Source organism: Cryptomeria japonica, chromosome 2 (assembly GCF_030272615.1).
Source record: "Cryptomeria japonica chromosome 2, Sugi_1.0, whole genome shotgun sequence".
Taxonomy (NCBI): Eukaryota; Viridiplantae; Streptophyta; class Pinopsida; order Cupressales; family Cupressaceae; genus Cryptomeria; species Cryptomeria japonica.
Genome location: NC_081406.1, coordinates 180009030 through 180026005, shown reverse-complemented (window position 1 = coordinate 180026005; position 16976 = coordinate 180009030).

The following is a 16976-nucleotide window of genomic DNA, read 5'->3' as shown; positions in this document are numbered from 1 at the left end:
CACTGATTTGCCAAAGGATAAGACTGAATCCTATAAAGGTATGTAAGCATTACATATCTTTTCCAGTTCTAGATCTGTCTCATGTCGCCTCTTAACTAAATCAGTGTAGAAAAATGAAACATTGGATGTGTAGGATAGAATTCTCCCTCTTGTCTCAATAGCTTTTCTCAAAAGATCTTTATTCAGGGATAAAGCAATCTTCCATTTATCAATATCTTTCATTATATGTTCTCCTCTTTTCTTCCTATAGTTTTTCTCAGCCAAAGTCTAAGATTCTTCCTCAAGGGCCTTGAGTTGGTCAGAAGAATCAGCAACCAACTGGCCAAGCTTGGAAATAGGAGTTGACAAGTTCCCTATAACAGTCTCTCATAGAAGACTTGACAAAATTTCTACAACAGTTTGGATGGTTTCAACTTCCTTCCTCTGTTCTTTAAGCCTCTTCTTCTGAGCTCTAGATTGCATCACAGTTGCAATCTCCAATAATTCCGGTGCACTCATATTGTCAATATCTATAGGCCCTTTGATGCCTAATGAGTCATCATCATCATCATTCTATTGCTTGACTAATGCCTTTTTTAGTTCAACAGATTTCTCCTTCTCAGTTTTCTCTTGATCTTTCTCCTTTTCCTATTCAGAGGACTTTTCTACAACTCTTTCAATGGGTTTCTCCTAGGTAGCTTATGAAACCGGTGGTAGTTGTGATTTCACTTGTTGATCTTTTACCAGTGGGGGGGGAATATCCACACTTGGTTGTGTAGTTGGCACTTCCAGTGCTTTAACCAATGAAATAGTTTGTGGCTTCTTATTTGGTTCAATAATATTCCTAGAAAGATAAATGGTATCTTGTACATCATCAACAAAAATTGCCAGTTAAGAAGTAGTGTCATCCTTCTTTTTGATAGGATAGACAATATCAGCTTGTAATATTTCTTCCTCATCCATTTTCGGTCTTTCCACAATATCTTGTTCATTATCCCGTTGGGACTCTATCTGCTTATGCATTGTTTGAATGTCCCTTGCTATCTGATGAGTCTCAACTTCAACAGATTGCATCTTTCCACTTATTAACCTTAATCTCCTTGACTTAAAATGAAATTATGTTTTGTTGTTATCAAGCAATGCAATTAACTCATCTTTAGTCAAATCAGGAAAATATTGAATAAACACATTATCAATAAAAAAAAAATTCTTCATAGCTTCTTCCCATTTATTCAAAAGAATAGAATATAAAGAATCGAGAATTTCATTCTTAAGATCATGAGGTAATCAATTGTAATGACACAAATGGTTTATTACCTGTTGAACAATGTGTTTCTTCTGATCTTCATCAAATGAATCAAAACATTCTTTAACATTATCAAGCCTATTCCTTCCTAATGTCTTTACCATTCTCTCAAAATTAGTCGTAGGTTTGTAAGACAAAACTTTAATGGGAATTCTCTGAGAGGTAGATTCAACTGGTCTGGCCTTCTTGCTAGTGCCTTCACTTTCTTTGACTCCTCCTCAATGTCAGTGTCATTAGATTCTACTTGAAGAATCAATTGTTGACCTCTCTTCTTTGTTGCAGTCTACTTCTTTATGTATACCTTTGGCACTGGTTCCTTTTTAACTTGGACACTTCGTGTCACTCTCGTACTTGTTGACACTAGGGGTGCTTTCTTAGCCACCTTCTTTTTCCCTTTACCACTACTGGTTTCAGATTTTGTAGTTTTCTCCTAAACAATATCAAGTATTTTCTTCTTCTTGTCCACTAGAGATGCCAACAGGTTATTGGCATAACTAATCAATAAGTCACAATTGACTTCATAGCTCATGTCTTCCATTTCATCTTCTCTGGGTTCAATAGCTTCCATCAGACAAAAATCAATGGTGACTATGAAAATGATGTTCTTGGCAAATATTTTCACCACATCTTCAGGTAGCCTAACCCTCATACTCATTTTCTTTTGAAATTAATTGAAGTACCTATTTATTGTAGTAGACAAAGTGTTCTTAACAACCTTAATGTTGTTCTTGATCTGAGAAGTTGCCAGTAGGTCTTCTGACCATTCTATATCACCAATTCCTGATAGGAAATTCTAAAAGTAAAAGAATAAACCAATCAATAACTAACCAAATTTTAATTTCTAACTGATGTCCTTAATTTATTGTAGATTCAACATCAATTGACTCCTTATGGCCTCACATAGGCCATAATCTATGTTCTCAACAATCATTCTATAGGTTGTATGCACTGTTGTAGATGGCACACTGTTCATTCTATTGGAATAGAATATCTTGTAACCTATAACCATAGTAGTCAGTTTAACTGTTGGGTCCTTAATGTTATTAATAGGAAATGCATTCCCACCAGAGGTAGATGAGGTTAAAGTGGTTACAGTCTCTTTAGAAATTCACCTTAGCATGGGAACTTCATCGGTTGACCAAAAAATAGTCACATCATGGATAGCTTCCTTGGTTATAGTGTGTGTCCTTTCCAGATACATGTTTTCACCATGAACATGACTTTGAATGATTCTGATGTGTTCTTCTTCAAAATCCTTAAGAAAATAAGCTGCATTATGAAAACCCTTCTCATAAACCCTGATATACTTGGGTTGAATCTTTTCGCTCTTATCACAAAGGGATTTCAATTGAGAATAAATTGATAGTGATCCTAAATCTTCAAATTTACAATCAATATAACTAGATAAATCACCTTTTATGATAACACCTTCAAGAACTTGAGATAAAGAATTGTAAGACAATATTTGTTTCGATTCCACAACCTCCATAGGTTCTGATGTGATCATTAGCCTCTCTACTTTCTTAGATGATGAAGCTATTCAGATAAACTTGATTCGAAAAGGGATTTACAGGGAAATACCTTAATCATGTGTTGCCTCGATTATCGGTTGATTACTCAAATGCACACTAGTTCCACCTTCACTAATCTTCGAATCAACTTCAATCACATAGTTTACAACACAAATTCATCCATAACTAGCTAAAAAATCTCTCTTCGCTCTGCAAGTGTTGAAGAATCCTCTTTGAAATGCATTTAGGGTAAAAATAACATAGTAAAACTCATTTTTATCCTTTTTACATATTGCATTAATTGCTCGACTGCTAGGGTTACAAACCCTAATATACCGCTTGACGGTATATCTAATATTAATAGGTGTAAAACTGGTTGACAAACTTTCAAAAAACCAATTTACAAAGATATAAAGATCTCTCACAGAATGACTCAAAAATAAAAGCTTTCTTACCACTCATCTTTCAAGGGGTCTGGAAGTAGATTTACCGCTATGCTCCCCTTAGCCCTGTTGAAAGGCTTAATTCATCAGTGCAAGATTCTCCACACTAGGTGAAGGATTAGGTTCTTCTGCAGACATATCATCACTCTTCTTTTTTCAGATTCGATTCATCTCTTCTCTGGTTTCCTCAACATTTACCTTTTGCTTACCCTTCTAGTCTACAAGATGATTAACTGGTTTGTTCTTTATGGTTCTATAGAACTTTTCCATGTGTCTCAATTTGTGACAATGATAGCAGGCCATTCTAGATGATCTCCAAGGTCCTACATTGCCTCTTCTAGTTCTCCTTCTGCAATTCATAGCCACATGACCATAATTGTTACAAATGGTGCAAATGACATTAGTTACATTTTCTATCTCAAATGGACTAAACCGGTTGACATAGGGTTTATGATAGTTCAAGTTACCCCGGTTGTCATAGGTTCTCCTCTAGTTACCATTAGGTCTTGGATTCATGTGAGGTACTAGATTATTTGCTCCATATCAGCATTCAACTGATCTATATCCATACATGTTGCATGTAAAACAATGACCTTCAAATATCTTAGATACATGCCTAGCATTTTCATTGTATCTTGTATTCTTATTTGGTCTATTTATACACACATTTGTAGCATGTCTTTGTAGCATGTCTAGGTTTATGATAGGAAAAGAAAACAGGTTTAAAAACTTTCTTACCGACAAGCTTGTTAGCCTTAGGAGCAATTTTGTGCTTGTGAATGTTGCTCTTGGTACTGGAAGACTCTCCTTTCTCAGATGTGTTAAATCCTAGTCCAGATGTATCACCTTTCATCCTCTGAGATTGGATCTTCTCATCCAGCATAGAAGAAGTTTTATTGAACTTTTCCTACTTTCCATCAGCCTCAGTGAGTTCTCTGGTAAGATCTTCATTGTGTTTTGTAAGAGTCTCTCTTAGGGATGATGCCATTCCAAGATCTAGCTGCAAATCCTCTTTATCTTCTTTCTCTACATGCCAATGTTCATGCAAGGTTGCATTCTCTTGTTTGATCTTAGCAATCTCATGATCTCTTTCTTTGGCAAGGTCTTTAGTTGCCCTCCTAGCTTCTAGCTCCTGGCTCATGCAAATAGTTAGGGCTTCTAACTCTCTTCTTAGATTTAGCTTTTCACCGTTCATTTTTTCAAATTATTCAGCTAATGAATCAATGTTAGCATCATTTGAAGAACTATTATCAGATATTTCCAATAGTTATTCAGTTAGCTCTCTCCTTTTGACTTGTGAAGATTTAAATCTGACCCTTAGGGTTTCAAGCTCTTCCTTGGTAGCTTCAAGCACTCTAGCCATCTCAAAGTAGCTCATATCCACCATGGGGGCTTTAGGGTTTCCTTCCAAGTGATTAACTCTTAAAGAAGTTAGGACCTGATACCAATTAATAGACTTATAAAGCATTGAGAGGGGAGGGGTGAATCAGTGACAAAAAAACAATACCACTTTCAACACTGATAAGTTGAGATACTTAACAAAGTTTACTAAACACTATGCATGCAATCCAAAATGATATTAAATCATCCACAATAAGTAAAACATACACCATAACACAAGTGTTTATATTGTTGGCATTATACAACTAGATGAGAATGGTTGATGTTGTCATTGATGGCAACCAACTAGTAACATGGTTCATAGGCTATACCGGCAATAAATTTCATCTACCAACACTGGTAGTTACAACAAGGGTTATTTACACCGGCATCTAGTTACACCGGCAATAGATCCAACAGGCACTCCAAGACGACTTGAAAATAATATTATTCTGTATTGTAAATATATTTGTATAGCCGACATGATGTATTGTAAAGACTCATATATGTATGAGATCTTGTAGGTCATTTTGAAATGTAATTAGGTAATGTAAGGAAGTGATATATGAGATGTTATAGGTTATGATAGAGAATAAACTATATATCCATTTTGATGTATTTATCTTATGAGCGAATAAGAGCATAGCAAAGTGAAGCAAGGTTTATGGTAGTGGTATTAGATAGAGCTTAAACTGTTACAGAATCCATCATTGTAGATGCTATTTTGAGCAATACATTGTTATTGGATTTAACCATCTAATTGTAGTCAGTGGGACTCCTTTTTGTTGTTGAGCAATGAGATCTAGGTAGTGTTGGCATATGTGGAGAGTATGTTGACATGATGATATTATGTTGTCATTGATGTCAATATGTTGAAGAGTGAACTGGTAATATGTTGAAGATGAACCGGTTTATTGAAGTTAAGGAACTGGCAAAGTGAACTGGTATATGTGCAAAAGGTGAAGCGGTATGTTTGTCCAAGTGAACCAGTATATGGAATGTTTTCTATCAAGGTTTAATATGGTATGACTACCGGTTGGTAGTCCTAGCCTCAGGGTTTCCGATTGAAGTGTTTTGATCCTGTGTGATTCAACTGATGGCATTTTGTGATGAGTTAGTATTGTAATGGAGATCAGATCATGTTGCCACATCAACCTCGTGCACATGAAGGATCTTGCATGAAGGGGATTGATCCTATCTACCTCAAGAATGTTTGACTTCCCTACAAATGGTGATGAATGCATGATGGGTTATCACCTCCAAGAAGCGGTGAAGAACGAATGATGGAGAATGTCTTGAGATCTATTCAAGATCCTTGTATTCAAATGCAAAGTGTTCAATGGTCAGGATTGAACTGACTGAATTGCTCAACCTAAATGTTTAGGGTTTAGGGTTTATGCTACCAACCTATCTGTTTCCTATAAGGTCGATGTTGTGTTACATGTTGTGTGTGTATCTAAGTGCAGAGATACGTGATTCTTGCCATACCAAATAAGAGAATTGATACCTGCAAAGTGTGTGTGCAGAAGGAAGGAACTAAAATGGATCTGCATTGGCATTGAGTGCTATTACCAGATCATTGTAATACCTATTGATCTCTAATCACTTCAACAGTTGGAAAATCCCTTAACAGGGTAGCTTTAACCAATTTGTTGTAAATCCTTTAATAGGGTGACTCAAAGCCATTGAGTTCATAAAATCCTCTAACAAGGTAACCTTTAACAGGTTTTAACCCTTAACCAGGTATTCTAGCTATCCCCTAACCGGGTGATCCCTAACAGGATGGGTTCCTAACAGAACCTGTTGTAACAATCTTTAACTGGACTAGGCTCCTAACAGAGTGGACTTCTAAAGAGTTCAAAAATAGCTTGTGGGTATTCATCCCCACCGTGGTTTTTCCCAGTTGGGTTTCCATGTGAAAATTATGTGTGATATGTGTGATGCCTCTTTCATGTGATATTTTGTTATTTCCTGTTTAGTGGTGAATCATGTTGATCTAGCAAATTATTGTATCTCAAAATGATAGAATATTTGTTTATGCATAAGGATAAAGTGGAAATGAGGAAGTAGGTTGTATGGAAAGCTAAGTGTTGCCAATTTATGTCTTTCACCATCTCATTATGTTTAACCGATAGTAATCTGGTTTAGACCGGTATTAGTGATTGTTTGTCAAGTGCACTATTTGCAATCCAACCAGTTTAGGAAAAGTTTTTGTGTCTGTACTAATTCACCCCACTTCTCAATACCGGTTTGGTACTCACTATTCATCATTGAGTTATCAATTGGTATCAGAGTGTCCTCCAGGTCCTCTATGTTGAAAGCTTAACTACTTGAGGGAAATATCCTATTGTAATGATGAAGAGGGAAGGTCCAAAGTTCAACAAAGATAACTTTAAAATATGGAAGGATAGAATGAAGATATACATCAGAAGCATGGGTGCTCAACATTAGAGCTATGTTGAGAATGCTTATGTTATCCCTATCGATACTCTCACCGATGACCAAAAAAGAGAGATTCAGGAGAATGGGCAAGTCATGGAAGCCCTAATTAGTAGTTTATCTGACATTGAGTTTATTGATGTTCAGGACAAAGAAAATCCCAAATAAGTATGGGATACTCTCGAGAATATCTATGGCGGTGATGAGCATGTGAAACAAGCTAAGGAAGAAAGCCTTAGAGGAAAGTTTGAAGACATGCAGATGGTTGAAGGAGAGACCATTCAACAATATGGAATAAGAATCAAAACTATTGTTGGAGATATCAAGAGTGCAGGTTGTAAAATGGAAGATTCCACTGTTGTTAGCAAAGTTTTGAGATCCTTATTAACAATCTATGCAATAACGGTTGCTACTATTCAGGAGTTGAGGTCAATAAACAAGACTAAGGTATCCCTAGACTCCATCATTGCAAAGTTGAGAGCCTATGAGCTAAATATTTTTGATGGCACTGTTCAAAAGACTAAATCAACCTTTAGAGCATCTACTACACCATCTAGAAAAGGCAAAGAAGCTAGTACCAGTGGTGAACCAAGACAGAGCATAGAAATGGATGATGAGGAGATCCTGATGGAATTTGAAGCTTTTCTTGTCAAGAGACTTCATAAGGGAACCGGTAAATACAGAGGCAAGCTTCCTTTGAAATGCTTCTCTTGTAACTAGATAGGACACATTGTTGTAAACTGTCCTAATGGTGATAGGAAGGACAAACCCGAAAAAGTTCAAGAAGTTCAAAGGAGGAAACTGGAGAAACTATTTTGTAGCAGTTGATGAAGGTGTCACTAATGAGGAATCAGAAGATGAAGAAAATGAAGATATTATGTTTGTAGCAGTCAAGGAAGATGTGTCAGACAAGAAATCTCTTGTCTCTCGCTTTAATAATTCCAATGAGTGGATTATTGATAGTGGTTGTTCTCACCATATGATTGGTGACCAGAGTAAATTTCTTTCCCTGGAAGAGTATGATGGTGGTGTGGTTCATTTTGGTAATGATGCACCATGTATGGTAAAAGGCAGAGGGTACATCTCTCTAAATGGAAGAAGCAATGCTGACAATGTGTATTGGGTAGAAGGTCTAAGGCACAACCTTTTGAGTGTTTCTCAACTAAATAATAATGGACTCACTCTGGAATTCAAAAATGGAGTGTGCAAAATCAATGGAAAGAGTGGTGAACTGATGGCTACCGGTATGCAGACCAAAGGTAACCTATTTTAGCTAAATGCTAATGTCAGTACATGTCTTATGGTTAAGTTTGAGGACAGCTAGATATGGCATAGGAGACTCTACCATGTAAACTTTGACAATATTGTGAAGACCAATAAGATCAAGGCAGTTAGAGGATTGCCTATGTTGAGCAAACTAGAAAATCCTTTGTGCAGAGAGTGTCAACTAGGGAAAATGTCTTCCTCAACTTTCAAAGGTAAATCTTTCACTGCAGACAATTTACTTGATCTTGTGCATACTGATTTGTGTGGTCCTATGAAAACAAGGAGTGTGCAGGGAGATAGGTATTTTATGATTCTTACAAATGATTGCTCAAGAATGATGTGGGTCACATTCCTGAAGGACAAGTCTGAGGCCTTTGGAAAGTTCAAAGCTTTCAGAGCACTGGTAGAAAAGGAAAGCGGTAGAAGAATCAAATGCCTTAGAATTGATTAGGGAGGAGAATTCATTTCCACTGAATTCAACAAATACTATGAAGAGAATGGCATCAAGAGGCAACTATCTGCCCCTCAGACTCCATAGCAGAATGGCCTAGCAGAAAGAAACAATCGAACTGTGGTTGAAGTGGATAGAACTATGTTGATCCAAGGAAAGGTTGCTCACACCTTTTGGAGAGAAGTGGCGAGCACTGTAGTCTACACAATGAACCGGGTACTCATCAAGAAAGGAAAGGATAAGACTCCTTATGAGTACTGGACCAATAAGACACCAGTGGTAAGCTACTTCAAAGTGTTTGGTAGTAAATGTTATATCAAGAGGAGTGAACGTTAGAGCAAGTTTGATGCTAAATGTGATGAGGGAATATTCCTAGGGTATTCCACAAAGAGCAAAGCTCTCAAATGTTTCAACAATAAGACTCAAAGAATTGTTAAAAGTATCAATGTTAGGGTTGATGAAAACTCTGAGAAACCTGAGGAAACTAGTAGAGAGCATGTAGTAACCTTCTGGGAACCGGTAGTAACCTTCTGGGAACCATTGCAAATCAGCCTAGTACCAATAATTGTGCTCCTACACTGGTGGATGCTGATGCTGATGAAGATGAGGATGAAGAAGAAAAGCAAGAGGAATCAGTTAAGAATATACCTAGGTATGTAAAACTCAATCATGATCCAAAGCAGATCATAGGAGACAAAGATGCAGGAATTCTTACAAGAAGAAAGGCCAAAGAAAAATCATGTATGATCTCTAAATTTGAGCCTAAATCATTCAAAGAGGCACATAAAGATGAAGACTGGATCAAGGCAATGGAAGAGGAACTTGATCAGATAGAAAAGAATGGTACATGGTCTTTGGTACCTAGACCGGAGCAAAAAAATGTCATTGGAACCAAATGGGTCTTCAAAAATTAACTGAATGAGGATGGCACAGTGGTAAGGAACAAAGCCAGACTAGTATGTAAAGGATATGCCCAAGAAGAAGGAGAAGAATATGGAGAAACCTTTGCTCCAGTAGAAAGATTGGAAGGAGTTCATATGCTTCTTGCATATGCAGCTTTTAAAGGAATCAAGGTATACCAAATGGATGTAAAATCTGCATTTCTAAATGGAATACTTGAAGAGGAGGTGTATATAGAGAAACCAGATGGGTTTTCCCTATCAGAAGATAGTGACATGGTGTGTAGGCTACATAAAGCCTTGTATGGACTGAAGTAGGCACCTAGAGCATGGTATGAACGCTTGCACTCCCATCTTGTGAAGATTGGATTTGAAAGAACAAGTGAAGATAGCAATATCTACTTGAAATCAGAAGGAGATCAGATTCTGATTTGTAAAGTATTTGTTGATGACATAATCTTTGGTGGAGATGACAAGATGAGTCATGACTTTGCAGATGAGATGAAGAAGGAATTTGAGATGTCACTCATAGGGGAGATTAAGTTCTTCATTGGACTGCAAATTCAGCAAATGAAAGATGGAATCTTTATTACTTAGTCCAAGTATGTCAAAGAGGTGTTGAAAACCTTTGGCATGGAAGACAACAAACCGGTTGGTACACCAATGGTGACTGGTTGTAAACTATCAAAAGAGGATGACTTAGCATTGGTAAATGAGAAGGAATACCAATCAATAATTGGCAAGTTGCATTATGTAGTGCATAGTAGATCTAACATTGCACATGCAGTGGGTGTTACCGCTCAGTTTCAGAAAAGCCCAAGAGAATCCCACTTGGTAGCAGTCAAGTGGATTCTTAGATATCTGAAGGGAACTATTGACTATGGATTATGGTATCCATACAATGATGATTTCAACTTGAAAGTGTTCACAGATGTTGATTGGGCTGGTAATGTGGATGGCTGGAAGAGCATAACTGATGGTGCATTGTTTCTCGGTGGTAGACTGGTCTCATGGATGAGTAAAATGCAGAGTTGTATCTCTCAGTCTATAGTAGAAGCAAAGTATGTTGCAGCTTTTATGAACTGCACCCAGACTATTTGGATGAAGCGTGTATTGAATGGCTTCAAAGTTCCTATATCTGAACCGGTAAGTATATTTTGTGACAATACAAGTGCAATTAACATCTTCAAGAATCCAATTTTACATGCTAGAACCAAGCACTTTGAACTCAAGTATCATTTCTTGAGGGAAAAGGTTCAGAACAAAGAGGTGGTATTGAAACATGTTTCCAGTAAGGAGCAGTTAGAAGACATATTCACCAAGCCTCTATCGAAGGCTACTTTTACCTATCTATGAGGTGAATTAGGGGTGTTGCCCCTTCAAGAGGTAAACTAAAGGTTTGTGCTCCACATCAGTCAGATCTTACTTTTCTATATCCTTTCAAGATTGATGTGTTGAAGGATGCTACTCCTCAGGGAGAGCAGCATAGTGGAACAAGGAAGCTCGTGCCTCCACTTTGGCATTGTTGTCAAAGGGGGAGAAGATATTTGCAGTATTAAGGAGAAGATGTGATGCAGAAAGAGAGATATATTTATATATTTCCACCAATGCCAAAGGGGGAGATTGTTGGCATATGTGCATAGTATGTTGACATGATGATATTGTGTTGTCATTGATGTCAATATGTTGAAGAGTGAACGAGTAATATGTTGAAGATGAACCAGTTTATTGAAGTTAAGCAACTGGCAAAGTGAACCAGTATAATGTTGTGAACCGGTATATGTGAAAAACGTGAAGTGATACGTTTGTCCAAGTGAACTGGTATATGGAATTTTTTCTATCAAGGTTTAATATGGTATGACTAACGGTTGGTAGTCCCAGCCTCAGGGTTTCCGGTTGAAGTGTTTTGAGCCTGTGTGATTCAACTGATGGCATTGTGTGATGAGTTAGCATTGTAATGGAGATCAGATCGTGTTACCATGTTAGCCTTGTACTCATGAAGGAGATTGATCCTATCTACCTCGAGAATGTGTGAATTCCTTCCAAATGGTGATGAACACATGATGGGTTATCGCCTCCAAGAAGCGGTGAAGAATGAACAATGGAGAATGTCTCGAGATCTGTTCAAGACCATTGTATTCAAATGAAAAGTGTTCAATGGTCAGGATTGAACCGACTGAATTGCTCAACCTAAATTTTTAGGGTTTAGGGTTTATGCTATCGACCTATATGTTTCCTATAAGGTTGATGTTGTGTTACATGTTGAGTTTATTGCCAAATGTTGTGTGTGTATCTAAGTGTAGAGATATGTGATTCTTGCCAGACCAAATAAGAGAATCGATACCTACAAAGTGTGTGTGCAGAAGGAAGGAACTAAAATGGATCTGCATTGGCATTGAGTACTATTACCAGATCATTATAATACCTACTGATCTCTAATCACTTCAATAGTTGGAAAATCCCTTAACAGGGTAGCTTTAACTAGCGTGTTGCAAATCCTTTAACAGGGTGACTCAAAGCCATTGAGTTCATAAAATCCTCTAACAAGGTAACCTTTAATAGGGTTTAACCCTTAATTGGGTATTCTAGCCATCCTTTAACCGGGTGATCCCTAACAAGATCAGTTCCTAAAAGAACCTGTTGTAACAGTCTTTAACCGGACTAGGCTCCTAACAGAGCGGACTTCTAAAGAGTTCAAAAATAGCTTGTGGGTATTCATCCCCACTGTGGTTTTTCCCAATTGGGTTTCCACATGAAAATTATGTGTGTCATTTGCGATGCCTCTTTCATGTGATGTTTTGTTATTTCCTTTTTAGTGGTGAATCATGTTGATCTAGCAAATTATTGTATCTCAGAATGATAGAATATTTGTTTATGCATAAGGATAAAGTGGAAATGAGGAAGTCGGTTGTATGGAAAGCTAAGTGTTGCCGGTTTATGTCTTTCACTATCTCATTATGTTTAACCGATAGTAATCTAGTTTAGACCATTATTAGTGATTGTCTATCAAGTGCACTATTTGCAGTCAAACTGGTTTAGGAAAAGTTTTTGTGTCTGTACTGATTCACTAGACCGTTATTAGTGATTGTCTATCAAGTGCACTATTTGCAGTCAAACCGGTTCAGGAAAAGTTTTTGTGTCTGTACTGATTCACCCCCCCCTCTCAGTACTGGTTTGGTACTCACTATTCATCATTGATTTATTAGGTAGTTGGCCTTCCTGCATGTGCAGGCCCATATTGTACTAAGTAATATTTATTCATATTGTCTAGTGAGTAAATATTGTGGGTCACAAATACCACCGAGGTTTTTGCCCTATCGGGTTTCCTTGCCAAAAGAAACTGTGTTATGGTGTGCATTGATGCTTTTTCTTTTGTTTCTCTTTACTACATTATTATTTGCTTATCGATATATTGATTTGGGTTATAAAGTTGCAAACAAGTTTAAATCTTTCATCTACCGGTTAGACACTAATTCACCCCTCCCCCTCTCAATGTCTTTGGGACTAACCAAGTATCTAACAATTGGTATCAGAGCCTAGTCCTCTATTTGCAAAAGCCTAATAGCTTGAGGAAGATTTTGAAACCAGTACTGATGGAAAGTTTGAGACAACAATTGGAAGGAGCTCTTGAAGATTTTGATGCAAAAAAATTGAAGAATATCAAACTGGAAGATGAACTAAGAAGTGCTTGGGAATTCATCAAAGCACTTCAAGAAAACCTAGTGATGGCAAAGAATAAGAGAAAAAAATTACATCTACAATTGCAAAACCAAGATGATGAAGAAAAAGAAACTCTCAGAGATATTGCAGAGAAATTGAGACAAGAGAACAGTAACATGAAGAATGAGATGCAAGATTTAACCATGAGACTATGCAAGGATATTGAAGATAGAAAGAGGAATGAAGAAGATTTGGCCAAAGGACTTAATGAAACATCAGATGAATCTATAAGGCTCATTTATGAAAATGATATGCTCAAAATAGATTTGATTCACATGAAACATGATAAAGAAGAACTTATGAGACAAGTTAGCACTTTGGAAGGTGAGTTGGTCACTGCAAATGAATATAAAGACAAATTCAAGAAGAGTTTAGATAAGCTTGATGATATGCTAAAAAGTCAGAAACCTAATGGAGAAACAATTGGACTTGGATTTGAACATGGAGAAAGTTCTGAGACTACAAACAATCATGATCATAGCAAATTGGTAAGACAACCTAATGCTTATAAATTCAATGGGAAATTTTTTAATTGCAACAAATTTGGTCATAGAGCAAATCCGTGCAGATTTAGGAATAATCAAAATACAAACTCATCCACCGGTCAATGTTCCAAATGCAATAAAAATGGTCATAACTTAGACAATTGCAGAATGAATGTGAAATGCTATGTTTGAGGTAGATTTGGACATCTATCTAATCAATGTAAAACTCAAAATGGAGGTTATGGAAAAGCTATTCAAAGAAACAATGTAACTTGTTATGCATGCAACAAGATTGGGCATATTGCAAAATTTTGTAGAAGCAAGACCGTACCGACGAACAACAAAGGATCTAATGACAAAGGAAAAGAAAAGGTAAATGAAATCAAGCAAGAATTCACTAAACAATGGGTCAAGAAGAGAGATCAAAGAAATGATGAATTTGTCTCTGCACCGACAGAATAGGGCAATCCTGCACCGGCAGGAGATTCTTCATCTAACTAAGGAATAATCTTTAGGCGTAAGGCAACTAATTGAAGATCATGCATTTACCCTCAGTTAGTGGTAAGAAGTTACATTTCTTCTTTATCGATAGCCATGTTGAGTTACAATGGAAATTTACTTCACCGGCGAAGCATTTATTATAGTTGTAAGTTAACTTTTTGGTTATAAAGCACTTGAATTTCTCATTTCTACTTGCCAAAGCATTCAAGAATTTGCAGAGCGTAGAGTTGAGCACATACATTCAAGAAGAAACGCAGCAAGATTCTCAGGGAATCCAAGGTTTTCAGTTAAAAGGTATTTCTCTTATGACATGGCATCTTCATCTTTCGTTCCCGAATTCATTGCAAACCCTACTATTGTGGAAAATGTCAAGCATCCTAGACCATTATTCAAAATAATCCCTAAGATAGCTAAGTTAGATGAGTCCATTGGTGCATTTTCAAAAATCTCAAAAGGAGTTGTGTTTGCTGAAGACCCTAGGGCATACATACACTATAACATTGAAAGTTTAGGGTCCGAAGATTTAAATAATATGTTCATGAATGTTATTGCTGACAAACAAGGTATAGTTAAACTGGAACACAAGATTGTTGAGGATTTAGGGTTCATTGACATCCTTCACATGCTTGAATTTTCAAATGAGATTATCCGTTATGTTCTTAGCAGACTTCACGATGAATTTTTATGGTTAGATTCAGTTTTCAAGATCACTAAGGAAGCAATTAGAGTTGTTACTGGTTTACCTTCTACTGGCACTAGGCCTGATAAGATAAATAAATTTCCAAACAAAGAGGTTATGAGCTTAACTAGCGTTACATTTGACAATAGATCACTTAGGGTTAGTGATATAACTGACAACAATGTTAAGTATGTTAGTATGGTTATTGGATACAAAGTTGCTCATACTAATAGGCTAAATTTTGTTTCAAGTTTATGCATTCATAGTGCCTATGAGATGATTATGAATAATGCTAAAATTGACATCTGGGAATGGTTGAAAGATGAACTATTAGAAAATTTGAGAAAGATCAAAGGTGACAAGAAGGGAAATTTCAAGTTTGGGAACTTGATTGTATGCTTAATGTTGTATTTCTCAAAGGTGATTCCCGACATTGGACACAAGGATTTTGCCTATGATATTTTTGTTGGAAAATAGATAAAGGAGGCAATTACTAGCATGGGCTCGGATAGTCACAAACTGGTAAAAGAGTACTTTAAGGATTTTTAAGAAAAAATCAGGCAAAGAGAAAGGATTCCTCAAAGCATTGTAGACAAATATGACAAACAAATATGCTTTGTGATTAAAAGAGATGAAGTATGGATGCAGGCAGTTAGACCTAGAATTGTATGGATAACAGAGATGGGTTATGAGGTGGATTCACACATCTTGGATTCATATGCTAAAATACTCCTAGATGCTCCACCGGAACTGACAGAGGAGATCTTTGGTAATGCTAAAACTATTGAGAAAGGTGTTGAAGTTAAGAAGCAGAAAAAGAAAAGAGACAAGGTAATGAAAGATGCTTCGAAGTTTGTTGAAATTGTTAATAAGGGCTTATTGAAACTTGATCCAATGAAGGATGTTGCTGCACAAAAAAGAAAAATAGAACAACAACCAATAGAACATATCTCTCCTGTGGCTACCTCATCCAATTCTGACAATGATAAGGTAGTTGAATTCAAAAGAGTGGAAAAGAAGAAAAGAAATCCCTCACCGACACTTGCTCCATCTCCAAATAAATCAAGGACACTGAGAAAGAAAAAATAGGCTATAAGAGAGCCCAGTGGTTAGAAGAAGAAAGTCACACCAAATAAGAAACCAAAACCAAAGGAATCTAATGCTCTTTCACCAGAAGAGTTGGTAAATGAAATAACTCGAGATGATAATCTTTGCAATGTTAATAAATTCTATCATTCTTTAAAGGATTCAGATAAGGATACCATTGAGGAAAGCATTATTTTGTATCTGGATATATACAAAAAGGTTCTTATTGAGGTTATAGATGTTCTACCTAATGATTTTTATTTGAGAGTTGAGGCAAAAAGAATGTCTATTATGGAGTTAGATAAGAAACTAAAGGTTGAGGCATTGTTAGCTGTACATCCTGTTAATTCCAAGCAAGAGATAGATGATTTAATATCTGAAGCTAACAGGACTATTTTTGTGAGTGGTCACTGACAAGTTAGTCTTATGGCTAGCAGAGTAAAAGAGATTGCAAATGAAACAATGGATAAGTGGGATATATTCTTTATTGAGAAAGAGAAGAGAGAAGAAAAAGACAGACAAAAGGTTAATAAATAATTTACAAAATTATATCAAAAGACAGATAAGGGTAAGGGTAAGGGTAAGGTTGGCAATATATCAAGTATTACTATTAAGGACAACTTATCGCCACCGGCACAAGACACCCCACTAGTATTAGAAGAGGCACTGGAAGAAATGCAAAATGAGCCTAGAGAAGATAAGTCAGAGGAAGTAAAAGCAGATAATGTTGATCCTGAGTGAGACATTCTATTCACAATGAATGTTGACACTCAAGATATCAATATTGTGTTGGATAAGGATACTACAGAGGAAAAGAATGTTGAAGCTACA